Consider the following 14,161-nt stretch of genomic DNA (forward strand, 5'->3'; position numbering starts at 1 on the left):
TTAGTTAAGTACAGCGAAAATCATAATCATGAATAAAACCTCAGACTTGACTCCTTATCCTCCAAAATGTTGTAGGATAAGGAAACCCAACAACTGGAAATGGTTGACAAGAGGATTGCCAACCAAAAACCATTCAAGAGTTTTGGTGGAGATTTGGATGGAATCAGTACTTCACATATTGCTACACTGACCTACTTTAATTAATTAATTACAGTAATTGAACATTACGTTTTTATCATTTGTAATACATAATCATCCAAATTAACAATCAGAAATATGATTTCTGCATTATGAGCATTGCTTTTTGAATTTAATGACATTGACTTGTGACTATAAATTGAGGGCCTTTTGATTCAGATAAAACCAGCATCCTAAATGCAAAATCTATTTGTTTATTGTAAATACAGAAAAAGATCTGTTCAACTTTTAAAACAGTATAGTGTTTTGCAGCTCGATTCAGTGTCATTTGCCGTTTATTAGTTATTAGAAACACCCCAGATCCAGTTTTTTAATGAAAAATCTGATCAAGTTGTACAAAAGGAAATGACATTTATTTCAATCCATACATGATATATTAGGTCTTACTGTACCACTTACTTAAATTTTCACGTAACATGTTCTCATGCATCACCTGAAGCTCTGATAGACACCATTCTAGCCTCTCAGAATATCCAATACACCACACAGGAAAGACATTTGTGCTACAGTATGTAGGCATGGCTTGGCCAGTCCTGGCTCCTTGGTAGTTCTCATTTTTTTCCTTCCCGTCTGTCCCAGAAATCACAGTTGTAAATGAGTCTTTGAATCCAATTCCTAAAACATAGTTCAGGTTCCTAGGTGTCTGTAAGCTGGTTCCAGGCAGCCTGTGCATCTTTAGCCAATGGTGACCCCAAAGCCACACTGGAACTTGTTTTTGCGGTGGTTGAGGAAAGCCCCCAAAGCCAAGGTAAGAGGAAGATGTACTAGTTTATTTCCTATTCTCTTCAGTTCTGAAGACCCCTGAAGAGAGTCATAAAAGAGCTCTTTGCACAATCTAAAGATATTTTTCAACAAGAACAGGTCGAAGGTTTCTCTCTTTATGTTTACGGCTTTGAGAAATGTGCTGTTCCTCTAGTGAAAAGGCTTTTATTGAAAGGTCTGACAACAATTGTGTCATCTTTGATTCTGTAAGATTTCTTACAGTGGAATTTTTCCATATGTATGAGGTTATGCAACTGCAGTAAAATCTGCATAAATTTCAAGTTTTATACACATTATCTTAGCAGGGACGCCAATACATTTCTCCATGTCTATGTGCAATATTCACATTCAATTTACACCACATTCACGTAGTAACATTTTGCGCAAGGGATTAATGTATTTTAGTGTTTGGGCATCACCTGCACAATAACGAAGTCTTTTGTGAAATCATTTACTAGGCAGCGACGTAAGAATTACATGCGATGAAGGTCGTGTTCTATAGCATTTTACAAATGATTTTTTTTCTGAGATACAGACGAGCAGAACCATGAAAGTGAAGAAAACTTATCAAGTCAGGACATGTAGTTGAGAGTGACTGATAATGAGTGAGTTGGTGTTTGAGCAGAAGAAGTGAGAGGGAGTCCAGAGCAGTGGGTGGCGGCAGAAGGGTCATTTTGAAGACATATGGGAGAGTAGGAACAGTTGGGGTGTTGCCTTTGGTTTTAATGATAGTTATCCAGGTGATGTGGTGCTGGGGGAGAGAAGCTGTATAATTATGTCTGACATCCACAGGTGCAAAGGAAAGTAAAGGGAACAGTGACAGTAGGATGAAGGAATGAAAGACCAGGAACAGAGGCAGAAAGGGTTAGATATAAGTGAACTGACAGTTTGCAACGCACTCTGTACGCTGTTTAAACTCTGTATTTCTGGTGCACTCAGTTTTACTCTCTTTCTGATTAATCTTCACTCAACTCGCCGACTTTCTCAAAGTAAGCTACCTCTTTCTTTTGTCCCTCATCTGTGCCTTGTTCCCTTTTCTGAGCTTGTGGGTTTGATAGACGACATAATTGCCAGAAAGCGTATAGGGATCCCACCTTAGAAACGTGTGTGTGCGTATGCGTGAGTGATCCAGTGTAATTATAAGCGATTAGGGTGTTTATCACATGCTGTTGTAAATCTTACATACAAGAACACACTGACTCACAGTGACACAAGTGATGCTGAAATGCTGGAGCAGGTGCGTGGCTGTGCTGCTTCTCTGATGGCGTATGGAAATTTGTGACTCCAGGATTGCTTGAATGTGCTCTAATTATGAAGTAATCACACACAATTAACACTGTCACTTTTCCCCAAGATTCAACTAATTTGTGATGAATTGCATTTGGTATTAATGAATTCAAATGCTGCTTTTGGCAAAGTCGACATAAAGCTTCATTTCTGTTAATGATTTTTCCGTACATATGCTCCCGTAATTTGGTGTAAAAATCAATAGTTATTTCAGTCTAATTCATTTTAATTCTGTTAACTTTTTGTGTGACTATTCACAGAAAAAGTAATTTCAAGGCTGCAGAGATGTTGTCTACTTCCCTTCACAAAAGGCGCAGGTAGAAGAATAATCAAAAAGTAATTGAAAATAACTATATAATCTTTAATTTGTCATAATTGGAAGGGTGGGGGAGATTGCAGATTATTGTTAGTTATTTCTAAACAACTACAAATACCATCTGTCCAAATAATTATACACTAGTGTAAATTTGTACCATCTCTTTTCCAAAGCTTAAAAGAAGAACAAAACTTCAGATGCTGTGAAATTGGTTAGGTGGTTCCTTTGTTCGCCAAATAACCATCAAAGCTCAAACTTGTCATGAATGTTAAACACTAACATTTAAGTGGCTTCACTTAGAGCCAACTTAGAGTTGGCTTCACTTAGATTTGCCTTTAAGTGAAGCCAATTTTTTTATAAAGGTATGGGCTTAATTTGACAAATTCCAGTTTGACAGAAATGTGCCACTTCCCATTTAAGAAACGCAAATGCTTTCTTGAGAAAGGATTTATGATCCGTTTAGACAAAGACCGACAAAATAAATATCTTAGGAGGAGTACAGGTGAAGTTTTCAAATGTAGGAACACTGTACCACAATCTGGCACTCTATAAAGCTGGATAATGTATGAAGATGTGGGAAAATCTGCAACATCCAACTAATAATAATAATAAAAAAAACCTTGGCTTAAAGCCTTGTACATGAAATAATATAATTACATTTAAATGAGTTGTACAGTTTTTTGCCAAATAAAATGGTGAAATATTCAACCAGAATTGTGATGGAAGCTTTTTGATAGTCACATAAAAATGTAACAAAGGTTCAATTTGCCAAGATACATTATATAGCAGTACATGTATGGATTTTGGGGTGTAAATTGTTGAGCTCAAACTTTGTTTTTCAAAATCATTGAAGTTATTTACAGAACATTTATTTCACCCTGAAAAAAGAACAATTAGAAATTTAAAATCTAAACTTATGACATTCATACAAATACTGACAGACTACTATCAGTAAGACAACTTTAATGCGCTAATCCAGTGTTAGTTGACAAATATACAATGTTTAACTTCATACATTGGATGAGCCAGACTGTCACCTTTAACAGTATCTATGGAGGACAGAGGGAAATGTTAGACAGAACGAGAAAATGAAATTTCTATTATTGAATTGCTAATGGTTACTGGTTCAGAATGTGGATTTGACTTCGGAGAAGGAGGTAATGATCCAGGCCGTGAGCAGCAGAGTGAGGCAAAAAGCACTGTAGGTATTTTCCGGGAGGAATAGATCTGAGCTATGAGAGTGAGTTCGGAGCTGAAAAGGACGACCTTGAAAGCAAGTGAGGTTTCCTCTTTTGTCCTGTCACAAGAGCAGATGGATGTGGAGGTAGACTGTGAAGAAGAATCTGGTGCGGCAAATGAACTAAGAAGTACAAAAAGCATGAAAAGTGACTGGTAGATTAAGTTTAGGCAACACAAGGATGTAACTTTATCACACAAAGAGATTATTGAACTTGAGGAAACGACAAATGATACTTGAGGATTGAATTTAACACTTATAGGGTGACCAATACACAAAACCTGGCTGTCCAGCAGCTCCTTATATCCGCAGATAAAAGGTAATGAGGATTTCAGTGAGATGTGGAAGGTGCAGAATGCCATACACACACCCATGGAGAACTGAGCAGTGAACGGCCTCGTGCATACACAAAAACAAAAATATTAGCCCTGTAAGTATATGGCATCTTTTGGCCACTAGCGAGCGATTGCTATTGGGATGCAAGCCTCTGCCTGGTTTCAGTACAGTGAAGGATTACCTGTCATTGTGTAATGAAACCGATGCTGTAATAATACTGGTAAATATAAGTGAAAATCCATAATATTTTGCTTTCGCCACCATCAATCAATGCGTAACTCCCGACTTGCTCCCTTTGTTATGAAACACGTATTTTACAACAAGGAACAAGGAAAGCAGTTGGGTGATTTACTTGAAGAAAAATTCAGATAAGTCATGTATTTACATTGTTATAGGGTTATGATAAAACAAGTTCCCTGATTGAGGGTTAAACAAAGAAGCTATCTAAAGAAAGGACAAAAAAAGAATGCTATCTTCAAGAAAAAATAAAGCATTATCACAGGAAACAAAAATATTTTTAAAAATTGTATAAAATTGGTTTTAAGGTTTGAAAATGAAACTGAAAGGTAAAAAAAAAAAAAAAGACCACTCATTTGTGTTTTTTGTGTTACACTTTATCAATCTTTTGCGCAAAAGGACTTGCAGATATCACAGTTCGGCCCCATAAATAGACAGTAAATTGCTTTGTGTTAAGGTTTATACTTAATTTATTCAAACACCACAAAACGGCATTTACAGATCTCAAAGACTGTAGTAAAATAAGAATTGAAAACTTATCTAAATGTGGTTGCATTACAGGGTATGTTTGTGTGTTAAGATTTTTCTGTCCAAAATCTGTCCAGGGGATTTTACAAAACATTCTCTTTTTCAACAAGAAAATGACTGCTATGTACAATAGAAGAAAATTAAAATAGGAAACTCATAATACATAAATAAATAAAATATTCTACGACAGAAATAAATCTTGAGATGAATTGACTGACTTGGTTGCAAAACTCATCAAGCTAAGATAATTTGGTTGACAAACGAGTGTATAATATTTTAGCATGTTATTGAGAACAGTTATCTTTGCACATGATGCTTCTGTTTGCATTTAATGTGCTAAAGAAAGATAGCAGATATAATTACATAGCATAAACCTTTTGATAAGATGGCAAGATTTTGTACAAAAATTATTCAAACCGCTGAAAAATTTAGATATTAAATTTTCATTTCCCATGATGTTTGTTTCTAATGGAAAAATAAATATTTCTCAAGACAAAGTATTCATTCTTATGAACATTTATTAAAACTTTGAATGTCAAAATGTGGTTATTTATGTTCATCTCAGTAATCAATGAAAAAATATTGATCGTTTTTACAAAAAGCAAGCCTTTTTTTTATATTTGCTAGCTATGACTGAAAAACCATTAGACAAGTGCAAGGCTCTATTACTGGAAGCTTGTATAACAAACCAGAGACAGAAATATACCAGCTTCAAAATGAAAGTATATTGCACTGAAAGGAAGGTTTAAAATGGTCAATTGAAAGACCCTTCAACTCAAGATTGCCAGGCATCCATCAGTCTAGGCTTAAATCTCCTCCATCAGTGTCAAGGTCATGGTAGCAGAAACACATGCGCAGGCTTTCTTGTCCATAGCAGCTTCCTCCACTTGAATACTGGCTAAGTTTAGAGTTGATTTTGAGCTCTTAATGTCAGCTTTTAAGGCTGTGTGTGGTCAAGCCCTTCTGTACATCAAAGACCTGGTAAAACAGTTCTTCTTAACCTTAACTTAATGTTATAACAAAATAGTTTTTGCAGTTTCCCAGATTCTATTTAAAACTTGAGTCAATATTTCTTCTTCATTCAGTTAAACCTCAAATACTGTCTGAGAGGAGTTTGATTTTGGTGCTTTTTCATGCACTGTTTTGGATTCCTTTTAAAAATTACTTTAAATATAATTGAAATATGCTTTTTTTATTTTATTTTGTTTGCACATATGTGTTTTGTATGTAATGTAATTTTGTGTTTGTCAAAACAAAAGAAAACCTGAGAAATTAATGAAACTGACTAGTCTGATTTACACTCAGAAAATAATCTAACTACAAGATACTCTATCAAGTCAGGATGCTGAAGTGACCTTTGCCAAGGTTCTGGAGCTGATACAGCGACCTCTTTGCAGTCTCTGGTATTTGTGATCTTGTCGTTGTGGTCATTATTCAAGATTTGTGGCCATAGATTAGAATTAGACTGATGAGTCTTGTAACGCCCCGGCGGTCAGGTTCAGATATTTCAGTGCTCTGGGAAAAGGAATAAAAGGCTATATACCTTCTTTCTTCATAAACTTTCACAGTAGTATTTTTTATTTTTATCTTTGGTTTATTGCCATCTTAACTTTAACTCTATGTCCTCTTTTAAACCATTGAAGAAATCCAAAAAAGTGCACATGGCCGATGAATGCTTATTAATTTTTTTCGTCAGAGAATGTTTCTTCAGTATATTTCAGTTTTGGCATTTCACATTATGCCAAGGAAAATCAAAGCCCAGAAGTCGACCGCTCAGGCAGACTCTGCTGTTAGCAATGAGGCAATTTTAGCCGCCGTCCGTCAATAACCACAAAGATGATCTTTCTCAAGTCTACACTGTGAAAACCTTCACTTTACCGATTGATGCAGAACGATTTGTCATTTCATTGACTCATATCGAGTGACTTTATTAAGCATTCTACGCTAATGTTAGTCTGCAAGTTCAATTAAGCCTTGGCACACATTAACATTTGTATAGTTTTTTTCTGGAGGTAAACACGGTTCTCTGGGTTTAGGCTAGTTACTAAGGGTTTCCTCTCTCTGTTATTCGGCATCCTCCATTCCAGATCTATGAAACCATACTGGTGCAGCACAGTTTGTATGAGCTTATAAAAAAGCCCCATCCCTCTAAAAAGATATTTTCTCAGTTTCAGTTCATCTCCTGCACTAAACTTCTGGACTTCTGGTGCAGAATATTTAAATTTTATGGTAACGGTTATGGGTTCCTTCTCCGGATAAACATTTGATAATTTTTATATATTTATCATTTTTTATATTTTATCCTCTCCAGTAAGCTGACACTGTATTGACAGTGATTTTTATTTTTGTTGTATTTGTTTACTTTTTGTTGTTTATTTTCTTCTGTCTTGGCTGTTTATGACTTTTCAGAGTTAAATTTATTTAAAAAAGCCAAAAAAGATAAATGCTTGACGTGAGTTATGCAGTTTAAAAAAAAGGTAATTATGCCTTTTATAAAGAACCTTAAGGGAAACAACGCAATGAGGTTCAATGTCATGTATTTAGATATCTTGTTTCAGCTTTATTCAGCTGTATTCTCTTGCCATGGTCAATTTTTCAAATAATATTCATAACAAATTAAATAATAGCAAAGTGTTAAGCAGTATGAATGTGACAAAACAGATCAAATTAAATTCTGAAATGATGTAAATACAAACTAATAATTTCATTAAGAAAAGGATTTTAAGAGAGTAAAGTGCTTTTGTTCCTACATAATTTCTCTCATAATTACAACTTTGTGATAAAGAGACAACCATTTAGTTATTTTAGAATCAATGCTGGGTCAAAGTCTTCTTGATTGCCTAATTTTTCAATACACTGGAATATGCAGAAGGAAGATTTAGAACATATTTTATTTATCAGTGTAGCGATGTTGAAACAAGGCACGTTTAACACTTTTAAATATATCATTATGTGATTCCAGTGAATAAGATTTAACATTTAAAGTGTGTGCCACAGTCTGAAGGTACTGAAGCATAATCTTCCTACACCACAGGTATGTTACTTTGAATTAAATGATCAACTAAATGCCAATGTACTAAATTTCTTTCATGCATATGTTGCCAAAAATATTTTGAACCTTACTCATGGTTTTGCCTTTAAAAGGATATTTATAGGATGCAACTGCTCCAATGTCATGGCGGTATGACATCAGGGAAATATCCAGATGTTGCTTTATGCCATAGATGTGATACTGCAAATATAGGTAGCTGATCACTTGGAAGGTTTAGTTGTGTGGTAGCAGCTGAAATGCTGTAGGCTAAAGTTGGTAGTGCAGTGAAAGAAATTATCCACATCTTTGAAGAACAGACTCAGAAATTGAGGTCGAAAGGAAATGAAGGACCAAGCAAGCTCACCGTGCTTCTGTGGGCCCCTAATGTCCTCTGCTGGTTTCCCAGCAGGGCGTCACAACAGGTTTTCTTCTCTGACGGGATGAGCTACAAGACAACTATTTGAAGGATTTGCATTGCATCCATGCATTACGAGCTTGGTCTGAACAAGTCAAATTTGGAGAAATAAAAAGCCTGTATCTGCCAGATGGCAGCTTTCTTTCTTAAGGAGTACAGGGAAATTTATTCTTGCAGCATCTTGATTCAGTCATTATCCTACTGTCAGCCAGCCTAGGGAGGTAAGAACGATCTCTGTCAAAACACACAGCACACACCCTCAGGAGACATTGTAAGTTGTCACTTTCATAATACAAATTAAATAGTTGATTTTCATTATGGCAAGCAAGGATGAACTAGGTTATAAAACTTCATGCCAAGATGAGAACCATTAATAATCGTGTCTGACATATTTTTTTTGTGGCCATCGCACTAAAGGTGACACATGTTCAGACACGTTTACGGACCGGATGACAGGAAGTGTGCTTTCTCTACAATTTGTGTTCAGTTGAGGGTTAAAAATATGGCAAGAGGAGAGTGATGAGAAGTTGTGTCAAAGCCAATATGGAAGACATACAACATAAAAGTACATATTGAGTATTCAGTGAATATATTTTAATGAGGCTATTGAAATAAAATTCCCCGCACATGTCATAAAAATGTCAAAATGTACAAAGAAATACAAATAAATTAGACTAGAAATTAAGCGGTAATAAAATGGTTTTGAAAAAGTATTTAGGTCACTTGCATCTGTTGCTCATGTGAGATTTCCATCAATTTTCCCACACAATCTGTCTTCAAATATTGAAGGTTCTGGACAGCTCTTCTGCTCTCTTTGCTCTTTGTATTTGGAATTGATTTTGAATTTGATCCAAGTTGAGGTGATTGACTCGATCACAGTAGCAGCTTTTTGTTCTGTTTGAGCTTTTGGTCTTCCTGAAACATTCCCTGACTATTTTAAAGACTTTATTTAAAGTTTGTTCCATTGCAAAACTCAAATAAGCTTCAACATACATTGTCTGAATCAATCAGTGATCAGCATAACAAGAAAATCTCTATACAAATAGTGCAAATATCAATTATCACATGTTTGGATCAAAGCAATGGCATAATGTCGTGACTAACTGCATTATTTTCAGATATAGCAGAGCAAAGGCTTGCCTCGTACCATCTACTACATGAGGTTAGTGTGCTGCAAGGTTACAGCATCACTAAGCACACAAAAGGAATAAAGGGTCATATTCTTGCTTCAGTTCTGCCTTATTTTTCCTTGGTTTGCTCTGATACAAGGCCTCATCTGTGTAGTGGGAAAAAAAAACAACATTTAGTGAAAAAGAAAAGCCTCCACATCTTTGAAGAGAAAAGACGAGGAAATCAGGTTTACACTTTGTGATCCAAAACACTCCATAAAAATTTGACAGTGTTTTGCAATGGTGACTTGACAGGCCAGGATTAAGTCTCACAAATAAAGAATACGTTTTTCAAACAGTTCATTCAGATGTCTTTGATTAATGTCAAATTAGGCCTTATTTTCTTTTCTGATTCAGTAACACCGATCAAATTTTAACGATGCAGTTGAACACAAGTTTCCATGACTCTCTTGCTTTGTTTCAGTGTGACAACTTTACTGTCTCCTTCTTATCTGGGACCAGACTTTTCCTTCTCTCAATTACACCAAGTGGACTGATTTATTTGGCATCTAGACACAGAACAGCTGAGAATTAATGATTAGCAAAACTGAGCCTTTGGAAGGACTAATGCCGCTGTCGTGCTGTTCTCTGCTGTTGTCACAAGATCTGTGCTAGTGCAAGACATTGCAGTGAAGTCAGATACCCTCCCTGTTAAAGGGGGCTGAAGTAGAAGATGTGCTACTCTTCATGAGGCATAAAAATGTGACAACACTGCCAGTGATTTAAATAGGTCTAGAATCTTATTTGTATGGTGACATTTACTCTCAACATTTTTTGTCATGAAGTATGCCGGCATCATGATTTATCTTGAAAAGTATGTCTGGGATTGGATATATCTATGAATTTTATCAGGGCTTCTGGGCAGCAATGGCAGTAAACAGAACATTTGGGTGATTTTCAAAAGAAAAATCTCTTTGGCTGAAGAACAGAGATCCTTCTTGTGCAACCAAGCAGTCTGACCCCTTTTTCATCCTCTTTCTCTTTCTTCCTGACTAATCGCTATTAGTTGGTAGCATCTGTTTTCTTTGAATTATATTATCCAGGCACTTTTCTTGGTCTGTTATTGAATATTTAGTTTTCCGTAGTTAATGCACATAACACACCTGTTTTGCTTTCCTTCAAAACAGGAAAGCAAAACAGGTGTTTTTCAACTATGAGAGATGAACAGCTCAGACTATTTTCATCTGTAGTTATGTTGCTGCGTGCAGGTACCCTCTCACTTCTCTCTTTAATAACCTTCCTCTATGCATAGGTGTCACGATAAGCCTGTATGTTGTGAATGCATTCAAGTGTGTAATTAGAGATGTTGGTTCATTAGACAGCCACTGCACTGAGACACCTCTGGTCTGTATAATTTTTGGCATCATGATATTTTCCTTTTTTTTTTTCTGTCTTCTTTTCGTCAACTGAAGAACTTGCGTTCACCATGCCAAAGTTGATTCATGTATTTTTTTGTCAGTATGGAGCACTAAGCTTGGGAAAATTTGCATAAAAATTGGATTTCTATGTTTAGGGGTAGGGAAAGATAGGTAAAATCAACTTTTTTGAGTTTTAAATCATGTAAAAATGTTATTCTCTTGTCAAAAAGACACCTGGAATGTTGCTTTCATACTTTCATAGATATTTCATGAATCTTTTAATCTACCCTGCCAGTCTTACACCAATGCCTAAAAGCTTGGTATCACCTGCCTTTTCCACAATGCTCCTCCTCAGAGCTAAGCAGAATTTCCCCAAGACAACCCACTCAGCTCCTCCAAACTAGCGGCAGCTGGAACCACTGTACTGAAGGTCACTTGGGACACATTTTTTTTGTGTTTGGCCTGCAGCACTTACTGATCATCCTTCCTTAATGCCTCGCCTTCTGGCTTAAATGTGAAGATGTCATATGCCAGCATAGTCAGATTCTGTTTTTGCTCCAACATTTACTTTCTCAGTATATTTACTGATTTGGTTTTCACAGCCATTTTTCCGATCCTCCTGTTATCTTCTGGGTCTTGATGTGTGCCATTGTGAATTTTTATAAATGTTTTCACCTCAAACTACCTTCTGCCTTTCTGCAATGTGATCATTAAACAGCGCACAATCTTACAGATCTGACCAGCATGGCCTCACCATTCTGTCACCACATTCAAAACAGATGAGAAGAGAACCACCCAAAGACCACAAGTAAGATGTAGAGATGCCACCATCTATGTTCTCTGTGGAAGAAAGGAAGTTAGAGTTATCTCGCTGGGGTTTATGATTTTTTGCTGCTTATAAAATCAAAGTCACCACCCCAGGATCCTCATATAACGAGTCACTAGCATGACATTGTAGGTACCGCCAACACATTCACTGTCACCGTCACACCTCACTGCCAGGGCCACACTCTGCATTCCACAGGTGTCAGGCCAGTGATCTGCAATCTCTCTGCAAGGTTTAGGTTGTCATGCCACTTTTTTTGTTACATTGTTGTGCACTTTTCTCCTGGCTGTAGCAAGAAACTTTGTCAGAGTGGCAGAATTCTTCAGAGAAGCCATCAGCATCGCCTGCGTTTGAGCATGATCCTCAGCACCACCGTCACCATCTTCTGCCTTAAGAACTCCCATCTTTGCCAACATCCCATTGAGCTACAGTTAATCCTTTCAGCTTTATTAAAACATACAAAAACCTATTCAAACTCCATCTGAGCTGTACACTGTGTCTTCAAAAGGTTTCTGTGAAGTTATTTTTCAAGTGAAGTTATCTTTCAGATCATTCTTGTAGGTTTGTTTAATCACCAGGCAAACAGTCATTGTGTTTGAGAAAAATGCTATTGATTCACTTTCATAACGTTTGTGGATTCTGTTTGGGTGAAAAAGCAGCTTTATCCTGTGCACCTAAATACAGCCTTCAGTTTACGCCCAGTAATAGCTGCAAGAGAAAATATTACATGACAGAGGATCAATGTTACAATCTTCCTATATAGAAACATCACTTTTCTTGTTTAAGCTGTCGTGGAAACATAATTTTGATATCCGTTTCTTTAATTGGAGATGCGGAAGTCTAAGGACTATTTTTTCATTATTAATATTGTTTTGATAGATTATATAATTAATTCTTTATAACCTATTCTCCTTTTCAAAGTTGCAAGAAACAGACTATCTGATATCCATCTCTATTTTTTCAAAACATTTGAATTTATGTATCTAACAGCTCACAATAGCTGATAACAGTAAGTATTTTACATAAATCTTGTCAAGACACCAGTCACCTGGGCTCACATTACACCCCTCATCTGCAACTTAAAACAATTGTAATCACGATAAAACCTAGTCAGTTATGATGCTCTGCAGTCTGCAAGACAACACCAGAGCCCCTCCATCTTATTTTCCTTTCAGGAAACACAATATTTACCATAACCATAACCAGAAATATTTCCTCCTCGTTTCCTTTCTGAGTTGAGTAGAAACTAGACTTCATTCATCCACCATCCTTTTTAAGCACAGCGGTGAAAAAAACATAAAAAATCCCTCTACTTTTAGGGCTTTAGTCTGTTTTTTCATGTTAACATTAGTCACTCACTGTTGATTGTTCCATTGCCTTTATTTCCCTTTGGTATTTTTCCTGAACACGCAGTTATTCCAGTCTCCGGTTGTTGAGGACTGGAACTTTTTCTTTGCTTTCGCATTTTTGCAATATTTCCCGAGTCACAGTGCTTACAAAGACAGCAGTAGTCCAAGACATCTCAAACATTTGTTTCAATATCTCACTGAGTGAAAGCTTATCCTTCAACTTTTACTGTAAAAGTGTTCTGCAGGAAATCCTGAACTGTCCAGTCCTTTTTCCCCCTCAGATCTATGCAGCACAAGCTGACATCTCTTATGTCACATCAGGTTACAAATACAAACGTAGAAGAGAAATATAAATGCTAGATTCTTTCAACCTGTCGGCCAGGCTTGCCTTGAAAGATTTTCTAAATAATTCTGCTGCTTCAAAATCAAAAAGCCTGACAGTTGTTGCAAATATAAGGCAGGATAATCTGCTAAAGATTTCATCAGATTTCTTGGCTTTCAAAAAACAGACGCTCTGCTGTTTGCTTGTGAAAGTAACTGCCGGTGAGTTATGCAAGCAATTGTCTGTGTCGACCCCTTCTGTCTTTCATGGACTGTGGAACTGCAGCCATGGGCTTAAAAAGGAAATCAGGCATGAGGAATAAAGAACTGAATACAACTACATGATCTCTGTCAGAACAGAAATAGAATGAATGTGCTTTTTACGAAGTGATTTAAAGGTATTAAGACTCATTACAAATAGCATTGAATTCAAGATAAAATTTGTTATACTAATGTATAAGAAGTATTTTATTTCTGGAAACTAAATTAGCACGTAGCTATTTCTGTAGTAGTCATAGACTTTTCTGTGGCATTTGATATATGTCTTTCCCTCATGAACATTAATAGTCAATTTCTTACCACTTTGTCATGTCCCAAATCATGGAAAGAAAACAAAAACAACTCCATGCCATAATTGAACAATGTGGGTGTAGAAGAGAAAATAACTCAGTAATTTACCCAACATGTGAAGTATACAGTCAGGAGTTAAAATACATATTTGAAATAACTTAGAACCTCAATAACCTAAATTGTATTTTTGTGAAATTTATTTCAACATCATAGAACAAAAT

Source organism: Poeciliopsis prolifica, unplaced genomic scaffold, assembly GCF_027474105.1.
Source record: "Poeciliopsis prolifica strain line A6 unplaced genomic scaffold, Auburn_PproV2 SCAFFOLD004, whole genome shotgun sequence".
NCBI lineage: Eukaryota > Metazoa > Chordata > Actinopteri > Cyprinodontiformes > Poeciliidae > Poeciliopsis > Poeciliopsis prolifica.